This window comes from Scardinius erythrophthalmus (genome assembly GCF_964197995.2).
Source record: "Scardinius erythrophthalmus genome assembly, chromosome: 1".
Classification (NCBI taxonomy): domain Eukaryota; kingdom Metazoa; phylum Chordata; class Actinopteri; order Cypriniformes; family Leuciscidae; genus Scardinius; species Scardinius erythrophthalmus.
Genome location: NC_138221.1, coordinates 30,994,633 through 31,016,404, shown reverse-complemented (window position 1 = coordinate 31,016,404; position 21,772 = coordinate 30,994,633).

Below are 21,772 nucleotides of genomic sequence, written 5' to 3'. Positions count from 1 at the left end.
CTTTAACCCAGTAACAAGGGGAGGTACAAATTTAAATTTTCTCTTGCAACAAAACCACAAACGAAGTGGTGCAAGTGTTAAAAAAAAACCTCCTCTCTGGGAGCTTCAGCTCACATGGAATCTGATCAGGGAAGGTATTTTACTGGACATGTAAGAACAGTTGTGTGAAATGTAAACATCAGGCAGAAAATCTACAGTCTTTATGGACCACAGAGATCCAAATGGTCAAGAGTTGAATGGCACCATAAATTCCAAAGGCTAAAACAAACAAGCACAGCACCACACCTGGTGATCTAATTGCTCTAAACACAGATCTGGCTAGTGTAAATAAACAGCATCATGTAAAGAGATTTCCCTAGCATACCTGAGGGTCCTAATGCTCACAACACAGCAGACTGTGTGAGTTTAGATGCAATAGCAGTAAGATCTGACCATTATCACTGTTTAATTGACCTTTTCTTTGCAAACACATGATCATGAGAATGATACATGTCTTTGTAAACAAAAACAAACTTTCTTCTAATGGCATAAAATCTTAACTGATCAAAGCCATCAGTAACAACTGTCTGGCTAAGGCCATCAAATAAATATTGAGATCGACCATCTATCTTAATGCAATTTGTATAAAGGCTCAAGATTAAACTGTGTTTTCCTCTCTAGGTCTATTTCCTTACAGGCTGACAAATGACTTTCTTTAGAACCAGATTCCACAAGGGTCTGGTTCTGCCTGCCTTAAGCAGGACACACAACTTTACATTAGGAGATGGGGGTGGAGAAACTTCAAGGGGCCGCTCACACCTCACAACACTACAGAAGTAGCTCCTGTATGTGGCCTCCCGGTGTAGCACCGGAACTAAATTATGCAACACAAATTATAAAACGCCACCCATCTCCTATACACAAATATACACAATACACACCATCACTATGGCAATCTTAGAACATCTCTACCTGGCATAGATCATAAGACTATCCAGGCCAAAATTATTCACATCATGCAATACATCATTTACCTTCATACATATAGGACAAGGAAAATTATTTTAATAATTTCTTTTCAGCATTACAGTCTTCAAAACTTCCTGTATGTAAATACTGTGCTGTGCATAGGACATGCATGGCTGTGGTCACACATCAATTGATTTAAATCCACATAAACAAAAAAAAAAAAAAAAAAAATCTTATTGAGACCTATTAATCAATGCAACTGGTCTTTGGACAAAATATTTATTATGTCCAGTCGTTAGCGTTGTTGCAAACCAGGAGGGCCCCCTAGTTTCCAACAAATGACTAATGACGATAAAAAATGATCTAAACAGCTAAATCTAAAATGCAGGCATTTCTATTTGTCAACTATACAATTCAGACCTGCACTATTGAGTGTGACCTAGTCTGTACATCAAATGCACAGAGGATAATTACAAAAGTTAAACCAGAGAATTTAAATCTCTGTTTCTATACATTTCATTCTCTAATTGAATCTATTAAAACATTAAGTTTCATTGATGATTTGCACTTATAACAACTAATGTAGACAATTTTATAATTATGAAATTGTGTATTTCCATGTTTAATTATGTGATATACTCTAATTACTCTAATTATGCATACAACTAGTAAATATACTAGTTATGGTGACTTTCTGCTACCCGTCCTTGATTCATCCAGACCAAGTCTAAATCCCACTACCAGATCACTGCGGTAGTGAAGAATTTGGTGATCAAATTACACGTTCATTAAATATATGATTTTGAAAAAGAGACCATATTTACCACTCGCACCTTTGACTTTTGGGTTTCATATTTTTGAGTACATCATGTTTTGTTATCTTGTGTTCTTGTGTTTATCCAATAACTTTTCCTCATCTTACAATAACCACAAATACATCAGTGTTCAATTATTGCATGGTCATTCAAAAGTTGTTCAGGTGTCTTACACGCAGTGGAGCGTCATCAGTGAAATGATTCCTTCAACAATGGAGTTCTGATCTACCCGGCAAATGAAACCTTCTGCTTGAAGGTGACCGAGGACTTCTCAAAGGGTCAGTTAAAACATCCTAGGGAGGACAAAGATGTTTCCGCAAAGCGTTATAATGACACTTTCCACTGACACTTTCTGATCATGCTGACCAAAGCAAACAGACTTGATACAACGTGATCATTCTACAGACTGAACACCAACGCAGCCAAGTGCAGGTGGAAGCAAACCCGGCCAAGAGGGTCATGTGACACCCTGTCCAGCTGCTGCAGAATCCCCGCATTCTGCCATGCTTTCATTTTAATATTCAACCTGTCTTAATGCTGTTATTTCAGGTGACGACTGGATTCCTGCACCAATCGACGAACGCTGCAAACTACAGTGGTCAGCCCTATGAACACTCAGAGAATAACACTGAAAATGTGGAAACAGGAAAATGTCCAAAAAATGTCCCCTTTGGCCTGATCTAAATCTGTCCCAAGGGGCCAGGGGCCGTCTGTAAGAACTGATTTTCCTGCTAAAACAAAACTCACCCTGCAATAATGCCATAAAATGCCCCCTGGACAGCAGATAGCAAAGACAGAGCACAGAACCTTGTCCTGCCCAAACTTATCTCCTTGTCGCTTTGTTTGACTTCAACTCATCCCCCCTCTCCCTCCTCTTCTCCCTCCTCAAGTCACTGAATGTTAAATTAAGAATGTCTATATATCGCATATGGTGTATCTTGTGAATGTGTTGTTTTTTCCTTTTCATGTTTGGTATCATTTTAAATGTCTCAGTGCGATTGGTAAAATGGTCTTAATTTCATTGCAGTCATTGGTTTAATGAAAAAGATTGAAGAACTTAGGAGAATCCTGTATCTCCTCTCTGGCTGATATCTCTTTACGATATCTCAAGAAACCAGGTGCTACCCCCCTGGGGTACATGGATTGGCCCAACCAACTCTAAACAACATTTGTTTAACCCCTTTTGTTCTGGTCTGGTATTTAAGGTGAGGGGACAGAGCAATCATTGGGAATCTTTTACCGGGATCATCCCCCACACAGTAATGCATGGCAGTATTTTCCTGTTGGAAAATCCTGACACATTACTGTGTGTCTTTGTCAGGAGAACATTGCTTACTTTTAGATTCATCTTTGAGTAAATGTATATTTGAATTGGCTTTTAATAAATTACTTCTGTAATTGGCATAATACATTTTTACCTGACAAATAAATGTTACATCTTGATTTATTCTGAAGTATTCTGAAATCATTATTTTAATATATTTAAGGAGGCTGGTGCTACCGCAAACTTAGTTAAGGTAGGTCAAACTACAGGCAGATGAATGAACGGAGCAGTAGGCACGTCATCTTGGAGACCTGTTGATTTCTGTCTATCACTGGTTTAGCAAGTTGTATGGAAATGGCTAAAATAAACTACACTCTCTAGTCCGTAAGCAGTAGGCGACTGACTTTAGGGGTATATTAGCAAACCCTACATCCTCTGACTCAAATCAGAATTAACAAGTTTGTGTCCGTGAGAAACACGAATTGGCCGACGTGATCTCTGTGCGGCATTCGGGTCCATAACGTATTAATAACTGAAAGTATGGGATAATCAGGATAATCAAAGATCTAAATTAATTCATAATCGATGTTTATGATTAATTTCTAATCAGAAATACGATCTAAATTTGATTATCATTTGAAATTGGAGTCAGATCAAACGTAGAGCTAAAGTAATACTAAAACTAAGTTCCAATAGATTAAGTGAACTTCACTGGAGCGCTGAAAAGACATACACGCTTTAAACCTTCGCCAGGCCGTTGGATTCCGTCGTTGGGCCAATGGGTGGTCCTTACAATCTAAATAAGCTGGTGATGGAGTATGCCGAGAAGATGTTTTTAATTCCGCAACACCAGTTGGATAAACTGAAATCCTCTAACACCCGCGAGTCTATACATCATGTTGTGGAGAACGATTTGGATACGACTATAAGAAATATATTGCAAAGGTCTGACATAGATCACCACGAAAAAGCTAAGATGTACACCACTGTTTTACAGAGGTTTTTAACACTCGCTAGACTGGGGGATAGGGAATCTTCCACATTAACATTAAGTCTTCCACAGCCTGACAGCCTTGTAAAAGAAGGTCCACACCCAACAGACAGCGTTACAGCCCACGATGGTTTAGATGATTTTGCAGATGAGGTTTTAAAAAATATTCCACAGAGGAGCGTGAAAAATGTCCGTTACATTTTAGATAAAATGTCTAAAACTAAAGATATTACGTCGTGGACTGAGTCGGGGGAGTTTGTGTTCAAAGGCAGAACAATCCCCGGTTCACACATGCTCGACCTTGTTAAAAGCATCACAGCTCCGCATAAGATTGCTGATGAGCGGAGACCAGGCGGATGGCACGAGTTTCTGGAGGCTTTTGCTAATTTAAATCTGCCATACTCTGTGGTACCAAACCAGTATGTCAGACAAGCAATTAACTCATTCAAAACCAAATCGACCCCTACTGTAGCCGATTTACCTAAGAAGAGTAAAAAACGGAAAGTGCATCTGAGCACACCGATACATTCAAAACATCCAGAAGACATCTTGTCCAATTCACCCAGTCTAGACCAGAGTCGATGGTTAAGTTTTTAATCCCCCAGTTTGTGTGTAGCCTATTGCGTTCTCTGTTTTTTTTTTTTTTTTTTTTTTTTTTGAGAACTTATGTGTCATGAATTACATGTATTGTTGAATATGTAGTGTGTATGTGTAATAAAAAAGACTTTAAAGAAATATCTGTTTCTCGAGTATCTTTATTTAAAGATATTAAGCATGATACATGTACATTGCACCCAATTGCACACACTGAATACATTTGAAAACATTGTCATTACATGGAACATGTTTTAGTTTTTTCACAAATGTTGACACCATTTAATCATTTTTAATTAAATCATTGGTATACAATTTCAACACATAATCATAATCATATCCCTTTGACATGTGGTAGAGAAAGAACACACAGTGTTGACCACACGTGTCTGATGAAAAATCTTGGACTTGCACAGTGGAATGTAGTACTTTACTAGAATTGTGATTTAAAAAGTCTTTGATAACAGGGTGAAAGCCTTGGTAATCTGGTTTATTACCAAAACTATCGAAAAAACAACCTACTCTATCAGCATTTATGTAGATTGCCAACCAATGTTGGCCTGGGAGTCCTGATGGATCTGTATTGATTAAAACCATTGATGGTAATGTTCTTAAAAGGGTTTTTGGTAGATAGTCACACGGTAGTACCCCAAGAAAATAAGTATTGCACGAAATCTTATCCATGACACCCGTAAGTTGTACTGTGTTCATTTTAACGCATTAATAGTAATCAACAAGTACCTGTCGTCGATTTGACACTTCAATTATGCTGTCAAATAATGCGTAAACAATTAAGTTAACAGTCTGTGGTAGTGGTTGTCTAAAGCGCGCTTCTAGTCTTATATTGCCGCTTTTGATAAGTGATACATGCTGGCTGCACTCCTCGTCTGGTGTAAAATTGAACGAGTAGAGTGTATAACCATGCAGAAAATCCTCCCTATCGATACTCAGAGCCTGGTTTTTAAGATGCTTTCCTGAAGCCAGCGCCAACTGGTAAAACTCCTGCACTGCAGAACCATTTTCATATTCAGGCTGTAGAGGCTTCGAGGGGTATTGTTGACCATCCAGATAAATAGCTAAAAATTCTAAATCGTAGTTTTTAAAGGCAAAAGGGTTTTTATTATATGCCCCGACAAATGCATCATTATCAACCATCGCTAGAACCAGAGATTTTGGTAAATGCCCTAAGAATAAGTTCTCTTGATTACAGACCCGGGAGCCGGCTGGTAATGAAAAGCTTTTCAAACACACCCTGTCGATGGGATACTTGGCTGTGGTTGAGAGTAGGGCTTGCGCATGACCCAGTCTCACAGCTGGTGACACTGTCACTTTTTTCACAAATAGCGACGCTGTCTGGATGTTCAGTTTGTAGGCTCTGTCATTGCTCCTCATCAGACAGAACTCGTCTTTACCCCTTGTCATTCTAATTTTAAGGTCCAATCCATTGAGTAAAAGTTTATCTTGAAAGAAGATGTCACTGTGAACTGGCGCAAGTAGTTCGACCACGTTACTAGCGTTGGTGAAGGCTGCTCTCTTTGTCAGACCGCTATTTTCTCCGGCGGGGTCCGACACATCCATATGCCCCGCCTTGTCTTTGTAAAAGAGTCCCGCTGAGAAAAGTGTTTCAAGGGTGTCTTTACCATAATTAGTAAGACACTCTATCATACAGCGGTATGGGTATGTGCTAGAACTCTGTGAAATGAGTCGATCTCCAAGTGATACGTCCACTTGTGAAAAAATTGTGGCTCCCGGATAGTTAACAAGCCCCACGGGATCTCCGTCTGCAATATCCGTTCCATCTGCATAAGTGATTTTGACACGCATAAACAACAATGTGTTGTTTAGATCCACGTAATCCTCTCCATTCCCCGCAATAAAAAATTCCAGAGGGGATGTGTCAGATATTGCTGATAATGGTGGTATTTCTATATAAGTGTTTTTTTCAATAGCGGTTTGAGTCAGTGGTACAGTAAACAGATCCAGTTCGGTTTTTAAACACTCTTCTGACATGTTGTGAAGTAACGCCATGATCTAAAATATTGTTTTAACAGAACTCCTTGATCTTTTTGAAGCACCGCTCTTAGTTGTCTCCTTGCGCTTGCGTTTTACAACTGATGTTTTCTTGGGGGGCTGTTTTGTTTTCTTCTGCTTCTGGCCACTCCTCCGCACACCCGGTGGCCTAGGTACGCTTCTGCGTGCCATCACCATCAACCCGGATCCGTCTTGAGTATCGTGATTGTTATTAAAAGATCGTGATAACGTATTACTAACAACGTCACTTAGTATGTTTTTCGCTGCTGATTTAAGATGTGGCTTGGCTATGCTAAATCCTCGTCTTAGTAGTGGTATAGCCATTCTAAAGAGACCCCTAAAAAGACCACCCAAACCAGCGCCATACATAACTCCGCCTCCTGCATACCCCAGAAGTCCATTTCCCGCTTGATTCTGGTAATAGGCCACATAACGCATGGGATCAACATTGTGATTGTTGAAATACACCATTTTAATGAAAATTTTTTACTGGCCTAAAGTGTAGTTTAATGCACACTTTGTGGTGATTTTGATCGTCCTTCACTTCTATAGCAATATCTGTGATGACCGATTTGTTGACAGATGCGTAGTGGGGTTTGTCGTATCGAACACTGACTGTGTTATTGTTATCACCTGTTATTTGTACACACTCCAGGAGCGGTACAAAGGCATCACCTACTGACTGGTATCTGATAATATCTGTGTATATATAAAGAGTATAGAAGCCACCGTGTATGTCTGCCTGATGCATTGCATATGTTACAACATCCTTTTCAAAATTAGTTTTTCCAGGGTTTGTTTTTTGTCGCATAGAATCTCCTATAGGAACACCTGGTTTCAACCCTAAAATAATGGCTAGTTTTCCATGGAATGTTATTGAAATGTTGGGTTTTGCTTTCAGAAATACTTTGTTTTTTACAACATCGTAACCGAATGATCCATGAGGGGCTAGTAAATCATTTATCACACTAACAACAGATGGGACCTTGTCATAATAACCAGTTTTTATCGGTATGCGTAGTCTCGATAATTCGGTCTTCTTCACATCTACACCACGGCGTATGTTGTTAGTGTTTTTTTCGTCGTCGACAGTGATAGGTTCGATGTTTATCTCAAAAACTGCATCTTTGCTGTTAAATGTGTACCAACTTCTAGGATATTCGATTTGAACGAGCCCCACCTCCCATTCTCCTTTTATATTTATAGGTGTAGCCATCCTTGTTCTATAATTAGAGATTGTATTATCAGGGTATACAGACCGTGAAGCATTGCATGGTAGTGTGACATAAAAACCACCCTCTGCCATGTCTGTTTTTATACAACTGCAGACAATCTGTCCTTGTCCTTTGTTTTTATGGCACCTGTACGTCGACTAATTCTTTCTGATCGATCCATGATGCAAATTTTGCAGGCCATCCGAGCCACTGTACCAGTACTAATGTTTTGCGACCCTTCGTCTTCTTATCCAAAATCTTTTCAACTTTAAATGTCTTGTTTTTACTAACAAATATTTTTTGCAATTCTTCAGCATAAAAAACACCGTTGATAACATCCCCATCATAGTCACTCAATCTGTAAACAGGGGGGTCTCGTGGAATACGTGCTGAAACAGTGAAATACTCTTGTGTGTAGTTTTCCTCATACCCTTTGGCAAACGGACCTCTGACTTTAGAAATTCGAACCACGTCACCAATCTTGTATTTAAATATGGGGGCAGCATTGTGTGGTTTGGTATCTCCATATAGGTTATGTAGCACCACAGATTCGTTTTCTACACGCACATCAATCGGTCTCATCTTGATGCTTCTGTGATAGCTCACATTGTATCCTTGTGTAATGTCTTGAAGTATGTCGATGTAACGTTTGGAGTTTATAGCTGTTAAATATCTCCACATTCTTCCTTTTAAGGTTCTATTAAACCGCTCGATAACACAAGCCTTTAATTCTGTGTCTGTTGCAAAATGGTTAATATTGTACTTTTTTGTCACATTTTGAAAGTGTTTGTTAAAAAACTCCTTTCCTTTATCTGTCTGTAATTTCTGTGGTACCCTCTTTCAGTATGGATTCAAAAGCTTTAGAGACCTCTACACCACTCTTGTTTTTTAATACACGTGTCCATGCGTACTTACTAAACAAATCGATGCATGTCAACAGAAAGTGGTTGTTGTCATTTACCTCGGCATATGCAGACATATCTACTAGATCGGCTTGGAACTGCATATCAATACCATAGACAAAAACCCGATTCCTTTTATATTTTAGCGGTGCACTTCTGTGTAGTGTATATGCATCCTCGCCAGCGAGCCAATCTGAAACTTCTTTATCGGTTAAACGGACCCCCGTCTCTTTTAAAACACTTTCTTTTAAACGTTTTTTACCCCCTAAAGAACCAGGGTTAGAAGGTGTGTAATAAATCTTTTTCATTTCTTCTGACATATTGACACTTCAGGCTCCACAAAAGAATAACACAGATGGTTTAAGTGATTCAGGTTTTATTTCTTAAACATTAAAAGGATACAAAAGGTATCATACCGCATCGATGTAGTGTAGAAATTTTATACACATCACAATATTTTTCTCAAGAATATAATCAACCAGCGTTTTTAACAATTTCACAAACATCAGTCTGATTGTTTCTTGTCAACATGTCCACACATAGATCTGATACATATGTACACAAGCATAATATATCAGCTATTCTTATAAAGCTACCACATTCAGTCATCAGGTCTAAAACTTTTCTGATGGTTACACAAACTGGATCACCAGCATTAACACATAATCGCATCATATCAGACCATTCATTTGACACATTTCTTACAAAAGACATTTGTTTCTTAAGGTTTGTAAAACGTTTGGCATCAACACCACATCTGTTTACAGTAACCGATACATTGGCACATTCATTAATGTTGTTATACAACAAGGTGGTCATCTCACATCTAATACGTTGTTTAAGTAGACACTTAGCCAGTCCTGTTGCAAAACAAGTGTTCCCCATGCTGTTGTCACAAACAGTCAACTGGGACAATACCTTTCCAGCTGTCCACAGCGTCATAGACAATTTGTTCACTGCCGCTGTCCACAATTTTCTCTCTGACTTCACGAAGCTTCTCAACAATAAAAACCTCGTCACGCAGTTCGTGTAAAATAGCATCCACTGACCCCTGAATCCTCTGGGGGTGAACCCTTAAACCACAACGACTCAATGCTTGAGCAACGATGTGCTTAAGGTCTGGTCTAACCAGATTACGCGTCAGCTCATCAAAGTAGGCATCAAAGAAATAGGGGTCCGGTTCAAACAAACAGGAATGTCTAATCTGACTGGGGTGATCCACTTCACACCCCAAACAGATTTCTTTCAGCTTTTTGTTGATAACGTGTTCCAGAAGGACAACAACAGTCGCTTTTATGATTTTGAACCCGTCAGAACGAATACAACTGTCTGTGTCATCAATTCCGGCTAAGGCCGCAGCTCCAGCTATGGCACCGGTGTTGCCGTATGGAGTTGTAAGGAAGGTCAGGTTGTGATATCCTAGATCCATACAAAATTTATCCAACCAACTGTTGTCATAGGTTTGTGGGTGGGGTTCCAGCAGTGTGGCATTGTCATCAGGCATCGCTGGGGCCGTCTCAGGGGTGTTGCTGTAGCAGTAGACGGGTGTAGATCCGTGAGACATGGTGAATGAATGTTGCGAATGCACCGATCCGTACACGTTTTTAATGACTGTAATATGTGGGTGGTCTTAAGAGGCGGTCTTCGGGGTTGGTAACGCCCTTCTCAGGGTGAAACAATTGCATCTTTACAGAACTGTAACGATCATACATGTCACACCATCTAAACATCTTGTTTATGCTTGTAAATATATTGTCAAGCATACGAACATCTCTCCACTGAAACAGAAATTTCATGTCGTAGCACGTGTGATGCTCACATTCTCGAATAGGCCAGGCCTGTACGTTGAGCTTTGTCTTGTCGTTACAACAAAAAATATAAACACAGTCGTCTGGTAGCTTTTTACTGTGGTCACCGACCACCCGAAATCTTGTGTTAGGAGCTGATCCATCCCACTCAGCGATGTATAACGGATCATCACCACAGTCGTTCAAATCTCTCCAAACGTAGTTGAAAAACAGAAACCAGTCTTTGTCTTGAAAAATGAGACATGGAGTATGACATGTAAATTCGTCTCCAACATCAGCAGTGTAGAGTTTCACAATACGCAGCACCTTGTCAAACGCATATCTCAACACACGTTTACCAGACAATGGGAAATCACTTTTCACATTAGCCATGTCTTCATGAAGAAACTTTGTCAAGCTAACATTTTGCTTTTGCCTTGGTGCAAAAGTTAGTTCCTCTCTCATTTCAACAGGTCCTCTTGTTGGAGAAATACACATAACCTTTCTAGGGGTTTTAGGAGTTCCCGGAGCAGCCATTGTAACAGGAAAAGATGCAGAATGTCTTCTCTGTCTAACACAGCAACCCCTAACCTTATTTAATCCATGGTGTAGTTAGTGACGTAGGTGTGAAAAGACATGCCAGGAAAGACCCTATCATAAAAACTTCATTGGCATATGGTGAGGTGTGAGTATTCACATGTCAATCAGGAAGCAAACCCCAGCCAGCTCGGCGCTGTAAATCAGAGACACTGTTTTCTTGACACACGGATAACCTGTCAATCATGAGTGACAGGGGGGTCATAAATCAATCAAATATTAACCCAAAAGTGACACATGGTACACAGCAAAAACTCCAGTGTTAAATTAACACTCCTGGGAGTGTATATGAGTCCACACTCAAAAGTGTAAAGTGTTAAAATATGAGTGTTAAATTAACACTCAAGAGTGTTAAAGTTAATGAGATAATTAAGTGATTAATTTAGTGATGATTGAGCATTATTGAAGACACCTGATGTTAACAAGCAGAATCACTGAAGGAGGAAATCACTAATTGTAAGTTACCATTAAGGTGATGGGTGTTTGCTTTAGTCGGGCTCTTGACACTTATATGTTTACTTTAAATTTTGCTTGTCTGCTGTTATTGATTTATAACAGTCAGATGAACAAAGAGACAATGTGATCTGATGGTGTTGGTTATGTTTTGACATAATCATGTTGTGATCTGTAAAACAAAACTTATTGAGATGGCTTAACTTGTTAGTTACAGCAGCTCTGTGATTCTACAGCACATGATTTTCAGTATTTTTCATATAATCCAAAAATATTTCATAACCATTGTTCTGATCAAAAGACTTTCAAATGAATTTATTTAGAAACACAGACATCAATAATCAGCCTGTGAATCTCAACAATGGTGACAATAATAAAGCATGTTGCAGTCGCTGCCACCAATCACAACTCATTAATGGCTCCCATCATGCATTGCGGTATGAATAAATTATGATCTGAATTGTCTGTGTAATTTACTTTTCCTAATTAAATATTCTGCTCGTCACCATTGTTGAGATGCATAGACTGAATCTTGACGTCTGTGTGTGCCTAAAAGAAAGATTTTTTTTTTAAACAACTTTTAAGAAATCCTTTGTATTATATCTAAAATTCTGGATATTTATGCAGATTCACAGTTATGCTGTAATCAACAACATAAATCTAAGTCAGAAATAAGGATCTTAATGAGTTAAGTGATCAAGTTCAAATGATGATTGTCATAATATAACCAACACCAGCAGATCACTTTTTCTCTTTGTTCATCGGGCAGTTATAAGATACATAAGCCAAACAAAATCAAAAGTAAATGTATAAGTGTCAAGAGCCCGACTAAAGCAAACACCCATCACCATATCGGTGGCTTACAATTTGTGATTTTCTCCTTCAGTGATTCTGCTTGTTAACATCAGGTGTCTTCAATAATGATCAATCATTACTAAATTAATCACTTAATTAGCTCATTAACTTTAACACTCTTGAGTGTTAATTTAACACTCATATTTTAACACTTTACACTCTTGAGTGTGGACTCATATACACTCCCAGGAGTGTTAATTTAACACTGGAGTTTTTGCTGTGTATATGTTAATACTACTAACATAAATTATGAAGTGTCACACAGGCAATTCTGGGAATGTCAATTTAGAGAAACAACAAGAACAGAAAAAGGAGAAGAGACGAGCAGAAATGCAAGAACTACAACTGACTTCAGACACAGCAGATAAAAAACATTAAATCTCTCAAGATCTCATCAGAGGATTAAACAACTCCACAAACAGCATTACCAGCTTCACTTATTACTAACCAGACTGACTTTATTTCTGTCATACATCTACAGTTCTGTTTGAGAATTAACAGAGGTTTAGATGTTGATGATTTATTGTTTCATTAAGTCACTATGATGGTGATCAGTATTTGGGCTCTTGACCCTTGACTTTCTTTGATTAGATTATCTATAGCTGCTGTAACTCTGTTTATAAGACATGTTGGTTACAGCAAGAAAATCAGATAGAATAAAGAATCAGGTGATTATTGGCTATTTATTGATGATTACATAATCATCATGTTGAGGCCTGACTCATGAAGCTCATATAGAGTCTTACCTTTGATGATATGGTTCATTAATTTTACATTATTGATTGTAGTACTGCCCTACAAAGGCAAAATACCTTAAAAAAAAAAAAAAAAAACTTGCTAGAGTGTGGAACTGAAAAAAATGACTTGAAAGATTTTTAGTTGTCCCTCCAAATTAATTCGCCTCTGGCTAAGCCACACCCTAGAATGTAGATTGACCAATCACAGCGCAGCCAAGAACGAGCTCCGACAGAGGTCCGACACTTTTTCACAGCGCTCCATTGACTTTAACGCAGGCGTCTCATATTGTTGGTCTCGGCAGGCTATTACCGTCGTAGTTTTATCAAAAATATGGTTAAACGTTGTGCCTGGGGCATTTGTAACACAGATACGTGTTTCCCAGAGAGGTTGGAGGGGGGTGTCCGTTTTTTTCCCTTCCCAAAAACGAAGTCAAATCCTGACAAGTGTCGTCTTTGGATTAAATTGTGTGTGTGGACGTCCTCACAGTCAGCTAAACCCCTCAAGGATCAACAAGCACACTTTTGTGTGCTCTAAGGTAAATTTTGCTTTTAACCTTACTGTGAAGTTATACTAGTTAGACAGTTTTATGCTGTTTGTTTTAGCTAACTTTGTTATTCAAGATAGGATTACGTTAACGTTATGTGTTTGTATCTTGAATAACAAAGTTAGCTAACATCCAGCCGCTAGTCAAAACATACAATCCTGACTTAACTTACGTGATAACTAAACTATCGCTAAGCTTGCTTGCTAGCACCTTGATTCTTCATTAATTAGGGTAGAGAACCGAAATCATAACCTAAAACTGTCTAACTAGTATAACTTCACAGTAAGGTTAAAAGCAAAATTTACCTTAGAGCACACAAAAGTGTGCTTGTTGATCCTTGAGGGGTTTAGCTGACTGTGAGGACGTCCACACACACACAATTTAATCCAAAGACGACACTTGTCAGGATTTGACTTCGGTTTTGGGAAGGGAAAAAAACGGACACCCCCCTCCAACCTCTCTGGGAAACACGTATCTGTGTTACAAATGCCCCAGGCACAACGTTTAACCATATTTTTGATAAAACTACGACGGTAATAGCCTGCCGAGACCAAAAATATGAGACGCCTGCGTTAAAGTCAATGGAGCGCTGTGAAAAAGTGTCGGACCTCTGTCGGAGCTCGTTCTTGGCTGCGCTGTGATTGGTCAATCTACATTCTAGGGTGTGGCTTAGCCAAAGGCGAATTATAGGTAGGACACCGGAAATCTGGCAATTAGATGTTTTAGAAATGCAAATTATATACATAAAAAAATCTTAACGCTCAAACTTGACTTTTGACCACTATTTTAAAGTTACTGTACTCTGCCTTTGTGTAATTGAGGTTTAAGTTTGTGCTAATTCGGGTTATTTCGAACCCCTGCAGACAGTCGGTCAGAACTGTGTAATGACATCAAATGTAGTGAATTCAATCTGCAGACTCCAAATCTCTTTGAAAGTGTTTACTGATGATAATTTAACAGGTGTGGTTCTGGAACAGAATACAGAAATAAGCTTAAATGAGTGACTTACATAAATTTACTTTAACATTTGTAAGTAATATGATTATAAGGCAATGATCATTACAGGTATGAATAACAATAACATTGAGCCCTTAATAACGTAATAGGAAAAACAAATAGAACAGCCATTCTGTATGAGTCCGCTAGATGGCGCCCTTAGCGCATTTATGGTGACTGAACACATTTAGATCAATAATTACATGTACTGATAAATCACAAATAATCCAACACATCATCATCTCTTACTGTAAATTGCATGTATTACTTGCAGTAGCTATTATGGATATTGATAAAGGGATAACAGAACGTCAGTATTATTTAAATAACAGATTCCTATGGCGCAATGGCGCTAGATACATCTGAATCGCGGCATGAACGATCGGCGCATTCTGAGGAAAAACTGACAAAATACACTTACTTTCTATTCACGCACACTATATTACATCAGTAATATTCAGATGCTGCCAACAAACGTGCGATAAAGTGGAGTCATCTTGGAACAGCATACGTTCATTGCATCTGCGCGGTGCACCTGCTTTTCCTTCTTGGCACGTGGTCGGTGATGACGTTGAAGGGTGCGATTGGTCAATAACAGAGGAGCCTTTTGAACAGCCGCCCCCGAATTCAATGTTTGAATTCGCACATCTTACAAAAGGGTTTGCCCTATAGTAAGTTACTCCTAATCAAGAAGGGCTGGAAGTTTGATAAGACGAGATACTGGTCGAGTGTACCGTTTTTTTCTTAACCTCTACAGTGGCTGACCTCACCCTGGAGTCTACTCCTGGAAACACTTCTGTGATTTTTCCCACTGGCCACAACGCCCGAGGAAGTTGAGGGTCAACAATCATCACCACTTCGTCTACTTGCAGATTCTCTTTATTTAACCTCCATTTCTGGCAGGCTTGGAGACTAGGCAAGTAATATCTGATGAAATGTCTCCAAAAATGATCAGCCAGCAGTTGGCTGTGTCTCCAGCGGCAACGGCTCAGCACATCTGATTCCTGATAAACTACCTGTGGCAAGGAGGCATCTCTGCGTCCGATGAGAAAGCAGTTGGGAGTTATTGGGTCAATGTCAGATACATCTGAGGATGTGTAGCCAAGAGGTTTTGAATTCAGGATGCCTTCAATTTCAGTTAAAACTGTTCTCAAGACCTCTTCCGTCACAGTTTGCGCCCCGATGGTAACTTGGAGAGCTGATTTAATCGAACGGATCTCCCTCTCCCAGCATCCACCAAAGTGAGGTGCTCCTGGTGGATTGAACACAAACTTGATTTGTTGGGCAGCAAGGTGACGTTGAAGCTCACTGTGCAGGGCAGCAAAGGATTGTTTCAGCTCTCGTTCTCCGCCCTTGAAGTTAGTGCCTTGGTCACTTAACAATTCATATGGTTTTCCCCGTCGAGAGATGAATCTTCTCAGGGCCATCAGGAATGAGTCTGAATCTATACTGGCTAAGTGATCTATGTACACTGCCCTGGTTGTCAGGCACTTGAATAATATGCCCCATCTCTTCTCATTTCGACGTCCAATCTTGATTGTGTAGGGTCCAAAGCAGTCCATGCCAGTTGAGAAGAAGGCAGGTTTAAAGAGCTGTTGTCTTGCAAGTGGCAAGTCAGCCATACGGGGAACTTCTGGTTGTCCCTTCCATCTTCGACACTCTACACAGTGTCGTTGGTGGCGCCGAACTGCTTCACGTCCTCGCAATACCCAGTAGGTCCTCCTTATCTCTGCGAACACTCGTTCTGGCCCAGGGTGGTGCAGCCTTTCATCATAATCTTTGATAATGAGTCTGGTCACAGGATGTTGAGGGGCAAGGAGGATAGGATGAATTAAATCTAGATCTGTCTCACTGCGACGCCTCAGGCGCCCACCCACACGAATGAGTCCAGTGGTATGGTCGAACTCAGGAGCAAGAGAAGCAAGCCTACTCGTACCTGATACCGGTTTCCCTGACTTCAATTGGGCCAACTCAGCAGTGAAAGAGTCTGTCTGAGTTTGACGAAGCACTAATAGCTCTACCTCTCTCCGTGTATCAGCGCATGATAATTTTGCCGCCCCGTAAAGCTGCTGACTGCATGCTTCAAGGAACTCGGTTAGCGTGTCATATTGCTGTGGATTTGGCATGGGTATCACTGTAGTTGATCCACAGAAAGCAGACTGCCTTAGCTCGTTACTGTGCTCATCAGTTGACAAGGAGGGTTGCTTGGGCCAATTTGCTTGTGGCAGTTTAAGAAAGGAAGGCCCTTGATTCCATTGGCTTCCTTCCATAAGGTCCCAGAGGTGTTTGCCTCGTGTTATGTTGTCCGCAGGATTGTCTTCTGATCGTATGTGCTGCCATGTTGCAGCTGCTGTGAGTTCTTGTATCTCCGCCACCCGTGTCCCCACAAACACTTTGTAACGGCACGAGCTCGACAACAGCCAGGTAAGCACAGTAATGGAATCTGACCAGAGTGTTAAGGAACAGATGGGGATAGTGAGTTCGGTGACAAGGACCTTGGAGAGCTGAGCACCACTGAGAGCTGCACATAACTCTAGGCGTGGGATGGATTGCTGCTTTCGGGGTGCAACACGTGACCTAGCTGCTAGGAATACAATTTCAACTTGGCCTTCTTGGTTCTCAGTACGCAAATAGGCTACAGCCCCATAAGCCTTCTCCGATGCATCACAGAACACGTGTATGTCACGCCTGCTAGAAGAGAGGTCCATTTTTGGGCTGGAATAGCACCTCGGCAGCGAAATCTTCTCCAGATCACTCAACTCTTCCTCCCACAATCTCCATAACCTAAGGAGATCCTCTGGCAGCTGCGGGTCGTCCCAGTCACGCTTTTTATCCCATAAGCGTTGCACCAGTATTTTCGCTCTGGTGGTGTATGGGATAATATATCCAAGAGGATCATATTGGCTAGCCAGAATACGATAGATGCTGCGCATAGTTACTTTAGAGCAGTTCACAATCCGATGTTTGTAGTGCAAGGTGTCAGACTGGCACTGCCAGTGAAGGCCAAGTGTGGATTCAGGGGTAACTTGCTGTCCCTGACTAAGCCAGAGCTCACAACTGTTAGATCTTGATTCGGGTGGCAGGTGAGCGATCACCGATGGACAATTGCTGGCCCACTGTCGCAATTCAAAGCCCCCCTCAGCTAGTAGGGAACAGAGCTGATCGACAAGTTCTTTGGCAGCATCTTTGTCGGTGAGACTGTACAGGCAATTGTCAACATAAAATGACTTCTCGATAACTTCCCTCACCTGGCCACCTGGTTGACTGTGGTCTAGCACATGTTTCTGCAGGGCAAACGTGGCACAACAGGGGCTACATGTAGTGCCGAACGGAAGCACCTGCCACTGGTAAACATCTGGTGCATGCCCTAATGCCATGTCTCTCCACAGAAACCGAAGTAATGATTTGTCTTCAGGGAGCAGCCTCACCTGATGAAACATCCCTCGGATGTCGCTGCTTATGGCTGTGGAGTGTTCCCGGAAGCGAAGTAACACCGCTAACAGGGTAGGGCTTAAAGTGGGACCTGGAAGCAGCAGCTCGTTCAAATTCTGGCCCTTGTACTGAAATGAGCAGTTGTAAACAACACGGTTTTTACCATTATGTTGGATCATGTGGTGGGGAATGTACCATGATTCTTGTGTGCCATCTACTTCACATGGTCGCAGTTTCTCTACATAGCCAGCATTCTTAAGCCTTTCAACCTCGGTTTTGTAAGCCTGGGCTTGTTCAGGGTACTTTATTAACTTTCGCTCAATGTTTCTTAGCTGCGGCAGTACAGCTTCTTTAGGCATGTTCAAGGTTGGCATGTTTTGGACTCGAAGGAGCGGCGTAGCATACCGCATGACCCCATCCACATTAACTCTCACTGTTCTCTCTTGAAGGAGTTTGATGGCCTCCTGATCAAGCTTTGATCGCGTCACTAATTTCTCACTCTGATAAGGGATTACATCCATCTGCCATAGCTTTTCTACTTGAGCAAACAACTCAGAATTGGGTGAGATAGCAGTAAAGAAGCACTGATGAGAGTTGAGCCCACGTTTGACTTTGTGTGTAGGGCCTTGAAGTGTCCAGCCTAACTGAGTTCTAACGGCAGCAGGTCCACCTGGCGGGCCTAGTAGGACAGGCTCAATGGGGGTGACTAGATGTGGGCAGTCTGAGCCAATTAACAGTACAGGCTGTACTCTGTCTATTTGCTTCAGCGGCAATCCCGCTAAATGTCGGTACCTCTTCTGAAGAGATGCAACAGGGTAAGTTTGCTCAGCAAGACCAAGCCTTTCGGCTGTGAAGGCACCTTGAATAGGGAATTTTTTGTGTCGATTAGTGACTGGAGACACAGTAAATGAGACTGCCGCCCCATGAAGAACCTGTTGGTCTTGCCTCACTGTTCGTAGTATAAGGTCCTCAGGCTGTCCCTTAAGATCTAACTGCTGTGCTGCTGTATGGAGCAGTATGGTCCTCTCAGACCCATCGTCTAACACAGCATACGCCTCAATTGATTTGTCACCATTGGTGATAACCACTTTGCTCACCTTGAGGAGAACCTTGCGACTGTAGATGGGCCGATCTACATACAAGATGTCATTGGTGGTGTTAACCAAGCAGGAGCTTTCTTTTGCGTCTTTCTCCGTTGTATCCTCCACAGACCATTCATTTACATCATGCAGTATGAACAGATGCTTCCTGTTGCATGTCTTACAGGGGGTTTTCAGGTTGCATTTGGAGGCATGATGACTACGTCCGCAGCACCAGCATCGATTGTTCTTACGAATCCAGCTTTCCTTTTGTTCCTTGGATAGCTCTTTGAAATTGGCACATCCATTCAGAAAGTGATTGACACTGTCACAGTAGGGGCAATATGCTTGTAATCTTCCTTTAAATCTGGAGAATTTAGATGTTCCCTCTGAGGCAGGTGTCTGAGCTTCACTCTTACTCATAGGTTTCTCTGTGCCCAGCAGTATAGAGGTTGGTTTCCTAGTAGGTCTTGGGTCATGGCGGCCCTCTCTTTTCTTACTGCTGAATTCTGGTGGGAGACTAGACATCCTGGAGCCCTCATCTTGTACTTGGAGCTCATACTCTAACCAGTTAGAGAAATCAATGAGAGTAGGTATGGTTACTCGTAATGGATGTATGTATCTCTTAAAGCTTGTCCTCAGCTCATGAGGGAGTTTGCATTGAAGTCTTGACACATGCGACCCACAGTCTAATTCAACAGTCCCCTCAGGCCCCAGTTGTTCTAACATGCTCACCAGTGACCGCACACGGAGTGCAAACAGCTTAAAAGCCTTCACGTCTCCAGTTCTGATGTTTGGGCCGTCCATGACTTGAGCGATGTTCTGCAGAACCAGCTTGTGCGGCTGCCCGTACATCTTGATAAGGGCTTGCAAAGTATCTGTATATGGGTGTGCTGAGTTGCCATAAGAATCCGCCACTAGCAGCGCTTCCTTTAACTGCAAATGATCTGTAAGGATCTGATATTTGAACCGTTCGGTAGCGTCAACGGGGAGGAGGTTTTCTAATGCCATGCGCAACCTTGAAAACTCTCTAGGATCTGATGTTGTCAAAGTAGGTATCAAAGGCTTGGGTCCCCTGTAGGTCTTCTCTTGGAAACATGGCGATGCTGTTGGTTGTATATGTTCAGATCGCTGTGTAGGATATGACTCCCTGACACCCATGTGAGGATGATAGTTGTCTCTAGAAGCCTTTTCATCATAGTGGATGGGTTCAGCATACTGATATGGATGAGCATATGAATGCTTACCGAGACTATGAGTAGGCGTACGGTAGATGGATGTTGCTTGAGGCTGGTTAACTTGTTAACACTGAGTGTGAAACCAGTTTACAAACCAGTTTATGTTTATTTCTTTCATACATGTACGAAAGTTCTTGTTGAGAATTAACAGAGATTTAGTTAATAATAAAATTTGTTGTCACCATGATTGAGATCAGTACTTGCTTTAGTTGGTCTCTTGTCCTTGGACTTCTTACCTTTCATCTCTCTCTGGCTGCTGTAACAGTGAGTTTATAAAACACATTTGTTATGGCAAAAAAAAGTCAAGAGATAGTTGATCAGGTGTTTTTATTATTTTGTGATGATGCCACAATCATCCTGGACCTGTCTGATTTTCAGATTTTTTCTGTATATATTCATTGAAATTATGGGTATTTCATATTTAGCATATATCTGTGAATCTACAAAATTAAATCAATATTTCTGTAATCAGGTCTTCTGAAAAATATCGTAATCATATAGTGCATTAATTTTTATTTTACTCCGCTTGGCTCAGACACACAGATATCAACAATCAGCATATGAATCTCAACAATGGTGAAAAGTTTCATGTCGCAATGCATGCTGGGTTCCAGGATAATATAAAACTCCCAGCATGCACTGCTGCATGAATAATAATAAAAAAGAAATATTGCCACCATTGTTGAGATTAATGTGCTAAATTGTGATATCTCTGTGTTTCTAAAATACACTGTAGCTCTGTTTTTTTGGTTTATGCATGATGTGTTAAAAAAAAATGAGTCATAGTAATTTATTGCTGTAGTTTCACAGGAGTGCTAATGTAACACATTTTCAGATAATGAAAACTCTGAATGAGTAAGAATTAAGTCCTTAGTGAATGAACAGGCAATATGATGATTATGTCAATTACAACCGCAATCATTCATAAACTGTGTGTGCACAAGTGTGACTTGTAAAAACACAGCTCAAGCAGCAAAAGACAGATGAATGATTTAGCATCAGCAGCCCAACTAAAGCAAGCACTGATCTCTGTAATGGTTACACAAAAACATTTGTGTTGTAAAACAAACATTTTCAATTAAACATCTCAATAACAACTTCTGTATGACAGAAATAAAGTCATACTGGTTAATAATAAGTGCAATAATGTGTAATGGCTGGAAGTCAGTTGTAGTTCTTGTGTTTCTCTATTTTCTGTTCTTGTGTTTCTCTTTCCTTCAGTGATTCTGCTTGTTACCAGCAGGTGTTCATCGCTAATGCTCAACAATCACTTACATATTCCCTTAATTATCTC